Source organism: Anomaloglossus baeobatrachus, chromosome 4 (assembly GCF_048569485.1).
Source record: "Anomaloglossus baeobatrachus isolate aAnoBae1 chromosome 4, aAnoBae1.hap1, whole genome shotgun sequence".
Lineage (NCBI taxonomy): Eukaryota > Metazoa > Chordata > Amphibia > Anura > Aromobatidae > Anomaloglossus > Anomaloglossus baeobatrachus.
This window is the reverse complement of record NC_134356.1, coordinates 661,730,453-661,745,014: the sequence shown is the minus strand read 5'-3', so window position 1 is coordinate 661,745,014 and position 14,562 is coordinate 661,730,453.

Sequence of the window (14,562 nt, the reverse complement as noted above, 5' to 3'; positions counted from 1 at the left end):
TCAGGAGAGCCACGAGATGTAACATTACCCCCCGTCTAGGCCCCCCCCCCTGTCCGTGCTCGAAGGCCGCTATCAAACCCGAGGCGCGGATATGATCCTCCAACTCCCAGGATCTATGCTCCGGACCACGGCCGGCCCACTCCACGAGGTAGTACCTCTTGCCCTGTATGACTTTTGTCTCCACAAGTTTTGCCACCTCAGGGTCGTCGGACGGGGAGTCGGTTTGAGCCGGCAGGGACCCCGAGAATTTATTAAGTCGTACGGGTTTCAGGAGGGACACGTGAAAGGTGTTGGCTATAGCCCAGCGTGGAGGGAGCTGGAGTCGATATGCCACTGGGTTTACCTGCTGTAGTACTTTAAACGGACCCAGATACCTAGGGGCGAATTTGGCTGCCTGTACCCGTAGGTTAACATTTTTAGAGGACAGCCATACTAGGTCACCAGGGGCGAAGGATGGTGCAGGGCGGCGGCGAACATCAGCCGTTGTCACCATCCGATCTTTAGCCCTTTTAAGAGCCTCTTGGGTGTCATCCCAGATCTCCCGGGCCTTGGTCGCCCAATCCTCCACTCTAGTATCGGGTGACGTAATGGGCATCGGAACCGGGATTCTGGGATGTTGTCCGTTATTGAGTAGGAACGGAGTCTGGCCAGAGGATTCATGGACCGAATTGTTAATGGCAAATTCGGCCCAAGGAAGGAGGTTAGCCCAGTTGTCGTGGTGCGCGGATATAAAATGGCGGAGGTAAGTTACCAAGGTCTGATTAGTCCTCTCCACTAGTCCATTGGTCTCGGGATGGTGTGCGGAGGAGATGTTCAGCTCTATCTGCAGGAGCTTACAGAGCTCTCTCCAGAAGCGAGACGCGAACTGGGGACCCCGGTCGCTCACCACCTTGTCAGGCATGCCATGCAACCTAAATACATGCCGAATGAACAAGGTGGCGAGAGCACGTGACGTCGGGAGTCGTGGGAGAGGCACCAAGTGGACCATTTTAGAGAAGTGGTCCGTGATGACCCATACGACCCTGTGCCCTGCTGACTTGGGCAGATCTCCCAGGAAGTCCATCCCTACCACTTCCCAGGGACGATCCGGCACTGGCAGTGGGTGAAGAAGACCTGCTGGTCTCTGCCGGGACGGCTTATTCCGAGCACACGACATACAGGCTCCCACATACTCCTGTATGTCCTGGGGTAGTCTCGGCCACCAATAATGCCTGGTCACCAGGTCTCTGGTCCTTTTGACCCCGAAGTGACCCCCAACCTTGGAGGCATGGGCCCACGATAGCACCTCGTTCCGTAGTTCAGGGGGAACGAGGGTCTTGCCAGGTGGCACCTGGTCCAAAGAAGTGGGAGTGACCATCCTCAAGCTGTCCGGGGGTAGTATAAGACGAGGCTCCTCCTCGTCCTCCTCCAACACAACCATACAACGTGACAAGGCATCGGCCCGTACGTTCTTCTCACCGGCCAGGTGGCGGATAATAAAGCGGAAACGGGAGAAGAGTAAAGACCAACGGGCCTGCCTTGGGTTCAGGCGTTGTGCTGTCTGGAGGTATGTGAGGTTTTTGTGGTCAGAAAATACCTCAAATGGATGCTTTGCACCCTCCAGGAGATGCCGCCATTCCTGGAATGCTAGTTTCATCGCCAGTAACTCCCTATCCCCTATGGAGTAGTTCCTCTCGGCCGGAGAAAAAGTCTTGGAGAAAAAGAAACAAGGATGCTTCCTTCCTCGTTCGTTTTTCTGGTACAGGACTGCACCTGCACCGACCGAAGAGGCGTCTACCTCCAGTAGGAAGGGTTTGGAGATGTCTGGACGATGAAGGATGGGAGCTCTGGAGAAGTGAGTTTTGAGAGTGTGAAATGCCTCTACCGTTTCTCGTGTCCATGCTTTGGGATTAGCGCCCTTGCGGGTAAGGGCAATGATGGGTGCTGCCACCGTCGAGAAGTTGGGAATGAACTGGCGATAATAATTGATAAACCCCAAGAATCGCTGGATCGCCTTCAGCGAGCGGGGCTCAGGCCAGTTCATCACTGTCTCCAACTTCCCCGGATCCATTGCTAACCCCTGACTGGACACGATGTACCCCAGGAACGGCAAGGATTCCCGTTCAAAAACGCACTTTTCCAGCTTAGCATATAGCGAATGGGTACGGAGCCTCTTAAGTACTCGGATGACATCCCTCCGATGAGTGGTAAGATCGGGGGAGAAGATAAGAATGTCATCCAGGTATGCAACCACGGAAAGATACAAATCCCGGAAAATGTCATTCACAAAGTCTTGAAATACGGCGGGGGCATTGCAGAGTCCGAAGGGCATTACTAGATACTCGTAGTGACCGTCCCTGGTGTTAAAGGCGGTCTTCCACTCATCGCCCTTTCGGACTCGCACTAGATTATACGCCCCGCGTAGATCCAGCTTTGTGAAGACCTTTGCCCCGCGGAATCGATCAAATAGCTCAGTAATGAGGGGCAAAGGGTATTTGTTCTTGATCGTGATTGCATTTAATCCCCTGTAATCGATACAGGGGCGCAGATCCCCTTCCTTCTTCTGCACAAAAAAGAACCCTGCACCAGCCGGTGAAATAGACTTGCGAATGAACCCCTTCGCCAGGCTGTCCTGAATATATTTGGACATAGCCTCCGTCTCTGGCGCAGAGAGTGGATACACTCTGCCCCTAGGGGGCTCGGAGCCTGGCTTCAGGTCTATTCGGCAATCATATGGCCGGTGGGGAGGAAGAGTATCTGCGGCCCTTTTGGAAAAGACATCCCTGTAGGCCTCATAAGGTGTCGGTAAACCTGGCCCCTCTGTATTCCCTGAGGACCCTACCGACCTAATGGTAGCGGGTGGTTCGGTAGTCACGAGGTGCTCTCTACAGGATCCTGCCCAGGATGAGATCTCCCCTGTTGCCCAGTTGAGTATAGGAGCATGCTGTCTCAACCAGGGAAGGCCCAGTAGGATCTCATCCGTCCCCCCTGGAAGCACCAGGAAGGACACCTGCTCATGGTGTCCCGGTGGTACATCCATCCTGAGAGGGATGGTGATCTGGGTGATAGGATCGAGTAGTATGGACCCGTCGACTACCCGAACCCTGAGTGGCTTGGGCAACAGAACCAGGGGAACTGAGTATCGGGTTGTCAGGGAGGTCGAGATGAAATTGCCTTCAGCGCCTGAGTCCAAGCAAGCCAGGGCAGAGAAGAGAGTAGTGCCGAACTGCAACTGGGCGCTGATAGTCAACCTAGAGGGAGAGGTAGCGTCTAGAGTCCCCCCTCTGATAGAAACTAGACGCTGTCTTTTCCCGACGGTTTTGGGACATCGGGTAGCTATGTGTCCCCTCTGCCCACAGGAAAAGCAGATGACACAAGACCGAGAACCTGGGGCAGAGGAGACCACCTTGGACACCTCCATTGACTCCACGGAGTCGCCTACAGGACTGGCTGGGAGACCTGTCTGATGGAAGACAGGAGGCAGACGCTTTTTAGGCCGAGAAGACGTGGGTGCTGAAGAGACCTCGAGCCTTCGCTCCGCCTGGCGGATGTCTATGCGAGAGGCAACCTGAATCAAGGACTCTAAAGTGGCAGGCACCTCACGTGTGGCCAGTGCGTCTTTGACAAACCCTGCCAGGCCCTCCCAAAACACAGGGACAAGGACCTTATCCGGCCAGTCCAGCTCTGCGGCCAGTGTCCTAAAATGTACAGCAAAGTCCCCGACTGAAGCAGACCCTTGCCGAAGTCGTAGGAGGCGCAGCGCGGAATCGTGGGTGACTTGAGGCCCGAGGAACACCATTATCATGGCCCCAAGATAAGCTGCTAAGTTATTCACCACACGATCTCCGCGCTCCCACAACGGCGTGGATCACTTAGTGCTCTCCCTGTGAGCAGGGACTGGACGAAGGCTACCTTCGCCTTCTCGGTAGCGTAAAGAGTCGCGGACAGCTCTAAGTAGGTGGTAACCTGGTTTATAAAACCACGGCACTCAGAGCTGTTGCCGCTAAAGCGCTCTGGAAGCGCAAGGCGAGGAGACCTTCCGCCCAATAGCACAGCCTGGGTAGCCGCCTGGGTGGCGACTGTCATCAGAGTAGTCTTATCGGAGGAAGACTGCTCCACTGCTGCCAATCGTGACTCCAACTGCTGCACATAACGCAGCAACTGCTGCTGCTCTTCAGCCATAGCCAGACCTTTGGCGCGACCGTAATGTTACGAGGGGGACCCGGGGAAGCGTGCCAAGATGGGAAATGGACTGCTTCCGCCGGTCAAGGTCCACTGTGCGGTGTAAGGGACCGCCGCTATGGTGGGTGAAGAGTGAGCGGGTTGCTGCTAGCGATCGTCTGGAATGTCACAGACGATCTATGTACACCGATCTGCCCTAACCCGTGAGGGTTGTATGGCACAGATCTCACGGCTCGGTGTACCTGTTGCACGGGGAAGCACAGAGGTGCCCACGCACGTGTGCCAGTGGAAGTCACGAGAATATGGCACGAGGGTAGCACAGAGGTGCCCACGCACGTGTGCTTTCAATAACCAGGTGAGTCCAAAGGAGACTTGAGGAGCTCACCTGGGACAGGAACACGGCCTGTTGACGGGGGTACTGCCGGAGCAGCAAGGCAGGAACACGGCCTGCAAACGAGGTACTGCCGGAGCAGCAAGGGCCAAGCCCACAAGAGACAGTAATGCCTGAGCAGTGGCGTGGCAGCACGCTGCCAGACATCCAAACATAGAAGGACGGTCGCGCGCCGCCATGATGGCAGGGGGAGCTTTTAAGGAGGTGCAGCTCCACCCGAGGGCGGGCGCGAGGCGGAGATGACGGACTTGACCCAATCAGGGTCCACGACGTCCCAGCCTGGCCAGTCAGGATTCACCACGTCACCAGCCTTGTCATCAAGCCGTGTGACGTCAGTGAGCGAATCAGGACCCACCACGCATTGCACATGCTCACCCTCCTGCCTCTGGGAAATAGAGGCGGGATCCTCGGTCTCACAATGTGCAGAGATAACGGGAATCTCACTGCTTCCCTGAGCAGTAAACCTCTGCACATTGCGCAGCCTCGCAGACCTTCGGGGCCGCTGAGCAGGAGAGTCTGCGGCAGGCCAGGAATGGGAGACCGCTTCACTCCTTGTAACAGGAGAACCACTAGGTGTCACCCTTCTGCTGCCTCTCTGAGAAGGTATCTCCTGCACACTGCGCAGTCTGGCAGACCTTCGGCGCTGCTGAGCAGGAATGCTCGTGGCAGGCAAGGAATGGGAGACTGCCTCAGTCCTTGCCTCAGGAGAGCCACGAGATGTAACATTACCCCCCGTCTAGGCCCCCCCCCTGTCCGTGCTCGAAGGCCGCTATCAAACCCGAGGCGCGGATATGATCCTCCAACTCCCAGGATCTATGCTCCGGACCACGGCCGGCCCACTCCACGAGGTAGTACCTCTTGCCCTGTATGACTTTTGTCTCCACAAGTTTTGCCACCTCAGGGTCGTCGGACGGGGAGTCGGTTTGAGCCGGCAGGGACCCCGAGAATTTATTAAGTCGTACGGGTTTCAGGAGGGACACGTGAAAGGTGTTGGCTATAGCCCAGCGTGGAGGGAGCTGGAGTCGATATGCCACTGGGTTTACCTGCTGTAGTACTTTAAACGGACCCAGATACCTAGGGGCGAATTTGGCTGCCTGTACCCGTAGGTTAACATTTTTAGAGGACAGCCATACTAGGTCACCAGGGGCGAAGGATGGTGCAGGGCGGCGGCGAACATCAGCCGTTGTCACCATCCGATCTTTAGCCCTTTTAAGAGCCTCTTGGGTGTCATCCCAGATCTCCCGGGCCTTGGTCGCCCAATCCTCCACTCTAGTATCGGGTGACGTAATGGGCATCGGAACCGGGATTCTGGGATGTTGTCCGTTATTGAGTAGGAACGGAGTCTGGCCAGAGGATTCATGGACCGAATTGTTAATGGCAAATTCGGCCCAAGGAAGGAGGTTAGCCCAGTTGTCGTGGTGCGCGGATATAAAATGGCGGAGGTAAGTTACCAAGGTCTGATTAGTCCTCTCCACTAGTCCATTGGTCTCGGGATGGTGTGCGGAGGAGATGTTCAGCTCTATCTGCAGGAGCTTACAGAGCTCTCTCCAGAAGCGAGACGCGAACTGGGGACCCCGGTCGCTCACCACCTTGTCAGGCATGCCATGCAACCTAAATACATGCCGAATGAACAAGGTGGCGAGAGCACGTGACGTCGGGAGTCGTGGGAGAGGCACCAAGTGGACCATTTTAGAGAAGTGGTCCGTGATGACCCATACGACCCTGTGCCCTGCTGACTTGGGCAGATCTCCCAGGAAGTCCATCCCTACCACTTCCCAGGGACGATCCGGCACTGGCAGTGGGTGAAGAAGACCTGCTGGTCTCTGCCGGGACGGCTTATTCCGAGCACACGACATACAGGCTCCCACATACTCCTGTATGTCCTGGGGTAGTCTCGGCCACCAATAATGCCTGGTCACCAGGTCTCTGGTCCTTTTGACCCCGAAGTGACCCCCAACCTTGGAGGCATGGGCCCACGATAGCACCTCGTTCCGTAGTTCAGGGGGAACGAGGGTCTTGCCAGGTGGCACCTGGTCCAAAGAAGTGGGAGTGACCATCCTCAAGCTGTCCGGGGGTAGTATAAGACGAGGCTCCTCCTCATCCTCCTCCAACACAACCATACAACGTGACAAGGCATCGGCCCGTACGTTCTTCTCACCGGCCAGGTGGCGGATAATAAAGCGGAACCGGGAGAAGAGTAAAGACCAACGGGCCTGCCTTGGGTTCAGGCGTTGTGCTGTCTGGAGGTATGTGAGGTTTTTGTGGTCAGAAAATACCTCAAATGGATGCTTTGCACCCTCCAGGAGATGCCGCCATTCCTGGAATGCTAGTTTCATCGCCAGTAACTCCCTATCCCCTATGGAGTAGTTCCTCTCGGCCGGAGAAAAGGTCTTGGAGAAAAAGAAACAAGGATGCTTCCTTCCTCGTTCGTTTTTCTGGTACAGGACTGCACCTGCACCGACCGAAGAGGCGTCTACCTCCAGTAGGAAGGGTTTGGAGATGTCTGGACGATGAAGGATGGGAGCTCTGGAGAAGTGAGTTTTGAGAGTGTGAAATGCCTCTACCGTTTCTCGTGTCCATGCTTTGGGATTAGCGCCCTTGCGGGTAAGGGCAATGATGGGTGCTGCCACCGTCGAGAAGTTGGGAATGAACTGGCGATAATAATTGATAAACCCCAAGAATCGCTGGATCGCCTTCAGCGAGCGGGGCTCAGGCCAGTTCATCACTGTCTCCAACTTCCCCGGATCCATTGCTAACCCCTGACTGGACACGATGTACCCCAGGAACGGCAAGGATTCCCGTTCAAAAACGCACTTTTCCAGCTTAGCATATAGCGAATGGGTACGGAGCCTCTTAAGTACTCGGATGACATCCCTCCGATGAGTGGTAAGATCGGGGGAGAAGATAAGAATGTCATCCAGGTATGCAACCACGGAAAGATACAAATCCCGGAAAATGTCATTCACAAAGTCTTGAAATACGGCGGGGGCATTGCAGAGTCCGAAGGGCATTACTAGATACTCGTAGTGACCGTCCCTGGTGTTAAAGGCGGTCTTCCACTCATCGCCCTTTCGGACTCGCACTAGATTATACGCCCCGCGTAGATCCAGCTTTGTGAAGACCTTTGCCCCGCGGAATCGATCAAATAGCTCAGTAATGAGGGGCAAAGGGTATTTGTTCTTGATCGTGATTGCATTTAATCCCCTGTAATCGATACAGGGGCGCAGATCCCCTTCCTTCTTCTGCACAAAAAAGAACCCTGCACCAGCCGGTGAAATAGACTTGCGAATGAACCCCTTCGCCAGGCTGTCCTGAATATATTTGGACATAGCCTCCGTCTCTGGCGCAGAGAGTGGATACACTCTGCCCCTAGGGGGCTCGGAGCCTGGCTTCAGGTCTATTCGGCAATCATATGGCCGGTGGGGAGGAAGAGTATCTGCGGCCCTTTTGGAAAAGACATCCCTGTAGGCCTCATAAGGTGTCGGTAAACCTGGCCCCTCTGTATTCCCTGAGGACCCTACCGACCTAATGGTAGCGGGTGGTTCGGTAGTCACGAGGTGCTCTCTACAGGATCCTGCCCAGGATGAGATCTCCCCTGTTGCCCAGTTGAGTATAGGAGCATGCTGTCTCAACCAGGGAAGGCCCAGTAGGATCTCATCCGTCCCCCCTGGAAGCACCAGGAAGGACACCTGCTCATGGTGTCCCGGTGGTACATCCATCCTGAGAGGGATGGTGATCTGGGTGATAGGATCGAGTAGTATGGACCCGTCGACTACCCGAACCCTGAGTGGCTTGGGCAACAGAACCAGGGGAACTGAGTATCGGGTTGTCAGGGAGGTCGAGATGAAATTGCCTTCAGCGCCTGAGTCCAAGCAAGCCAGGGCAGAGAAGAGAGTAGTGCCGAACTGCAACTGGGCGCTGATAGTCAACCTAGAGGGAGAGGTAGCGTCTAGAGTCCCCCCTCTGATAGAAACTAGACGCTGTCTTTTCCCGACGGTTTTGGGACATCGGGTAGCTATGTGTCCCCTCTGCCCACAGGAAAAGCAGATGACACAAGACCGAGAACCTGGGGCAGAGGAGACCACCTTGGACACCTCCATTGACTCCACGGAGTCGCCTACAGGACTGGCTGGGAGACCTGTCTGATGGAAGACAGGAGGCAGACGCTTTTTAGGCCGAGAAGACGTGGGTGCTGAAGAGACCTCGAGCCTTCGCTCCGCCTGGCGGATGTCTATGCGCCAGGCAACCTGAATCAAGGACTCTAAAGTGGCAGGCACCTCACGTGTGGCCAGTGCGTCTTTGACAAACCCTGCCAGGCCCTCCCAAAACACAGGGACAAGGACCTTATCCGGCCAGTCCAGCTCTGCGGCCAGTGTCCTAAAATGTACAGCAAAGTCCCCGACTGAAGCAGACCCTTGCCGAAGTCGTAGGAGGCGCAGCGCGGAATCGTGGGTGACTTGAGGCCCGAGGAACACCATTCTCATGGCCCCAAGATAAGCTGCTAAGTTATTCACCACACGATCTCCGCGCTCCCACAACGGCGTGGATCACTTCAGTGCTCTCCCTGTGAGCAGGGACTGGACGAAGGCTACCTTCGCCTTCTCGGTAGCGTAAAGAGTCGCGGACAGCTCTAAGTAGGTGGTAACCTGGTTTATAAAACCACGGCACTCAGAGCTGTTGCCGCTAAAGCGCTCTGGAAGCGCAAGGCGAGGAGACCTTCCGCCCAATAGCACAGCCTGGGTAGCCGCCTGGGTGGCGACTGTCATCAGAGTAGTCTTATCGGAGGAAGACTGCTCCACTGCTGCCAATCGTGACTCCAACTGCTGCACATAACGCAGCAACTGCTGCTGCTCTTCAGCCATAGCCAGACCTTTGGCGCGACCGTAATGTTACGAGGGGGACCCGGGGAAGCGTGCCAAGATGGGAAATGGACTGCTTCCGCCGGTCAAGGTCCACTGTGCGGTGTAAGGGACCGCCGCTATGGTGGGTGAAGAGTGAGCGGGTTGCTGCTAGCGATCGTCTGGAATGTCACAGACGATCTATGTACACCGATCTGCCCTAACCCGTGAGGGTTGTATGGCACAGATCTCACGGCTCGGTGTACCTGTTGCACGGGGAAGCACAGAGGTGCCCACGCACGTGTGCCAGTGGAAGTCACGAGAATATGGCACGAGGGTAGCACAGAGGTGCCCACGCACGTGTGCTTTCAATAACCAGGTGAGTCCAAAGGAGACTTGAGGAGCTCACCTGGGACAGGAACACGGCCTGTTGACGGGGGTACTGCCGGAGCAGCAAGGCAGGAACACGGCCTGCAAACGAGGTACTGCCGGAGCAGCAAGGGCCAAGCCCACAAGAGACAGTAATGCCTGAGCAGTGGCGTGGCAGCACGCTGCCAGACATCCAAACATAGAAGGACGGTCGCGCGCCACCATGATGGCAGGGGGAGCTTTTAAGGAGGTGCAGCTCCACCCGAGGGCGGGCGCGAGGCGGAGATGACGGACTTGACCCAATCAGGGTCCACGACGTCCCAGCCTGGCCAGTCAGGATTCACCACGTCACCAGCCTTGTCATCAAGCCGTGTGACGTCAGTGAGCGAATCAGGACCCACCACGCATTGCACATGCTCACCCTCCTGCCTCTGGGAAATAGAGGCGGGATCCTCGGTCTCACAATGTGCAGAGATAACGGGAATCTCACTGCTTCCCTGAGCAGTAAACCTCTGCACATTGCGCAGCCTCGCAGACCTTCGGGGCCGCTGAGCAGGAGAGTCTGCGGCAGGCCAGGAATGGGAGACCGCTTCACTCCTTGTAACAGGAGAACCACTAGGTGTCACCCTTCTGCTGCCTCTCTGAGAAGGTATCTCCTGCACACTGCGCAGTCTGGCAGACCTTCGGCGCTGCTGAGCAGGAATGCTCGTGGCAGGCAAGGAATGGGAGACTGCCTCAGTCCTTGCCTCAGGAGAGCCACGAGATGTAACACTATAATACTGCCCCTATGTACAAGAATATAACTACTATAATACTGCCCCCTATGTACAAGAATATTACTACTATAATACTGCCCCCTATGTACAACAATATAACTACTATAATACTGCCCCTATGTACAAGAATATAACTACTATAATACTGCCCCCTATGTACAAGAATATAACTTCTATAATACTGCCCCTATGTGCAAGAATATAACTACTATAATACTGCCCCTATGTACAAGAATATAACTACTATAATACTGTCCCTATGTACAAGAATATAACTACTATAATACTGCCCCTATGTACAAGAATATAACTACTATAATACTGTCCCTATGTACAAGAATATAACTACTATAATACTGCCCCTATGTACAAGAATATAACTACTATAATACTGTCCCTATGTACAACAATATAACTACTATAATACTGCCCCTATGTACAATAATATAACTACTATAATACTGTCCCTATGTACAAGAATATAACTACTATAATACTGCCCCTATGTACAAGAATATAACTACTATAATACTGCCCCTATGTACAAGAATATAACTACTATAATACTGCCCCTATGTACAAGAATATAACTACTATAATACTGCCCCTATGTACAAGAATATAACTACTATAATACTGCCCCTATGTACAAGAATATAACTACTATAATACTGCCCCCTATGTACAAGAATATTACTACTATAATACTGCCCCCATTTGTACAAGAATATAACTACTATAACACTGCCCCTATTTACAAGAATATTACTACTATAATACTGCCCCTATGTACAAGAATATAACTACTATAATACTGCCCCTATGTACAAGAATATAACTACTATAATACATACTACATATGTGAGGGTACTGAGAATGTAGAGTCCCTATGGGTGTAGATAAGGGGGGGAGAATGAATAATAAAATACAGATAGGGGTGTGTTATAAGACGCCGAATATTATGGAAGAGGTAGAGAATCTCCTCATAAAGCAAATTGATAAAGCAGCGAGTCTCGGAGAGGTAATTATTATGGGGGACTTTAACTATCCTGATATAAATTGGGGAACAGAAACTTGCAGTTCCAGCAAAGGAAATAGATTTTTGATAACAATGAAAGCTAATTACCTTTCACAAATGGTACAGGACCCCACAAGAGGGGGAGCACTACTAGACCTTGTACTAACCAATAGGCCAGACCGCATATCAAATATACAAGTTGGGGGTTACTTGGGGAATAGTGATCACAAAATAATAAGTTTTCATGTATTCTTTAGTAAGATGTCTAGTAGAGGGGCTACAAGGACACTAAACTTCAGGAAAGCAAATTTTAAACGGTTGAGAGATGATCTTAGTGCAATAAACTGGGATGATGTACTAAGTAATAAAAGTACACAAAGCAAATGGGAGACTTTTATGAGCATCCTGAATAGGGCTTGTGCAGAAAATATACCCTATGGGAACAAACATGCTAGAAATAGGAGGAAACCCCTATGGCTAAATAGAGCTGTAAGGGAAGCAATAAAAGAAAAACAGAAAGCCTTAAAAGAATTAAAGAGGGTAGGTAGTGATGAGGCATTATATAATTATAGAAAATGAAATAAAATATGTAAAAAGCAAATTAAGTTAGCTAAGTTTGAGACAGAGAGACTCATTGCGAGAGAAAGTAAAAATAATCCTAAAATATTCTTTAACTACATAAACAGTAAAAAACTGAAAAGCGATAGTGTTGGCCCCCTTAAAAATAGTCTTGGTGAAATGGTGGAAGGGGATGAGGGTAAAGCCAACCTGCTGAATGACTTTTTTTCTACGGTTTTTATACAAGAAAATGCCATGGCAGATGACATGACCAGTGATACCATAAATTCACCCTTGAATATTACCTGCTTAACCCAGCAGGAAGTACGCCGCCGCCTCGAAATCACTAAGGTTGACAAATCTCCGGGCCCGGATGGCATACACCCCAGAGTACTACAGGAATTGAGTTCTGTGATAGATAGACCATTATTTTTAATCTTCTCAGATTCCTTAATAACAGGGTCGGTACCGCAGGACTGGCGCATAGCAAATGTGGTGCCAATATTCAAAAAGGGGACAAAAACTGAGCCGGGAAATTATAGGCCGGTAAGTTTAACCTCTACGGTTGGTAAAATCCTTGAGGGTTTCTTGAGAGATGCTATACTGGAGTATCTCAAGAAAAATAACCTTATGACAGAGTATCAACATGGGTTTATGAGGGATCGATCCTGTCAAACTAATTTGATCAGCTTCTATGAAGAGGTAAGTTCAAGTCTGGACCAGGGAAATGCAGTGGATGTTGTGTATATGGACTTTTCAAAAGCTTTTGATACGGTGCCACACAAAAGGTTGGTACATAAAATGAGAATAATGGGGATAGGGGAAAATATGTGTAACTGGGTTAAAAACTGGCTCAGTCATAGGAAACAAAGGGTGGTTATTAATGGTACGTACTCGGACTGGGTCTCAGTTCATAGTGGGGTACCACAGGGGTCAGTATTGGGCCCGCTTCTTTTCAACATATTTATAAATGACCTTGTTGGGGGCATGCGGAGTAGAATTTCAATATTTGCAGATGATACTAAACTCTGCAGGGTAATCAATACAGAGGAGGATAATTTTATATTACAGGGAGATTTATGTAAATTGGAGGATTGGGCTGAGAAGTGGCAATTGAAGTTTAATGTAGATAAATGTAAGGTCATGCACTTGGGTAGAGGAAATAACATTTATGATTATGTACTTAATTGTAGAACAATGGGTAAAACAGACACAGAAAAAGACTTGGGTGTATGGGTGGATGGTAAACTTCACTTTAGTGGACAGTGTCAGGCAGCTGCTGCCAGGGCTAATAAAATAATGGGATGTATTAAAAGAGGTAGAAGTGTTCATGAAAAAAATATAGTTCTGACATATGACAAATAATAATTTACATCCAGGTACCTTTATAGGTGACATCTTCTGAGTCGATCACATCCTTTTTGTCTCCACGCAGTACAGACGCCATGATGAGGTTTCATGCCCACTGCTCGTCTCTGAAGACCTCCCTCTTTATTCTTCAGCAGCACTTCCCCACACAGCACCTCTACAAATAAAAGTATCATTATACTGCCCCATAAATATAAATACGTCCCATGCTGCGCCCCTGAATAAATAATTGCTGTGCTTCCTTCACAAAATATCCCCCCACACTGCCCTTATCCAAAATACCTCCCACACTGCCTCTCTCCTTAATATACCCCCATGCTGCCTTTTTCCATAATGTCCCCATACACAACTTCTCTCCATAATGTCCCCTCCACACCGTTCTCTTTATAATATACCCCCACACTGCCTTTCTCCATAATATCTCCACATATTGACCCCCTTTTTATTATTATTATTTAGTTATATATTCCCCCCAAACTGCTCTTTTGTAATCCCCCCCCACACACACATACACAAAATACAATGCACCCTCCATTATCCCTCCTCCCACACACAGTACAATGCATCCCATTACCCCCTCCCCCCACCCCCCCCCACACACACACAATATACAAAGCACCCCTATTACCTCCACCCGCACACACACACACACACAATACAATGCACCCTCCATTACCCCTCTCCCCCCCACACACACAATACAATGCACCCACCATTACCCCTCCCCCCACACAATACAATGAACCCTCCATTACCCCTACCCACACACAATACAATACACCCTCCATTACCCCTCCCCACACACAATACAATACACCCTCCATTACCCCTCCCCACACACAATACAATACACCCTCCATTACCCCTCCCCACACACAATATAATGCACCACTCATCACCCCCTCCCCACACACACATGCACACGCACACACACACAGACACACACACAATACAATGCACACACCCCCACACACAATCACACACAATAAAATGCACCCCTCATCATCCCCTACAGACACACTCATACAATACAATGCACCCTCCCATTACCCCCTCCCCAGACATAATACAATGCACCCCCCA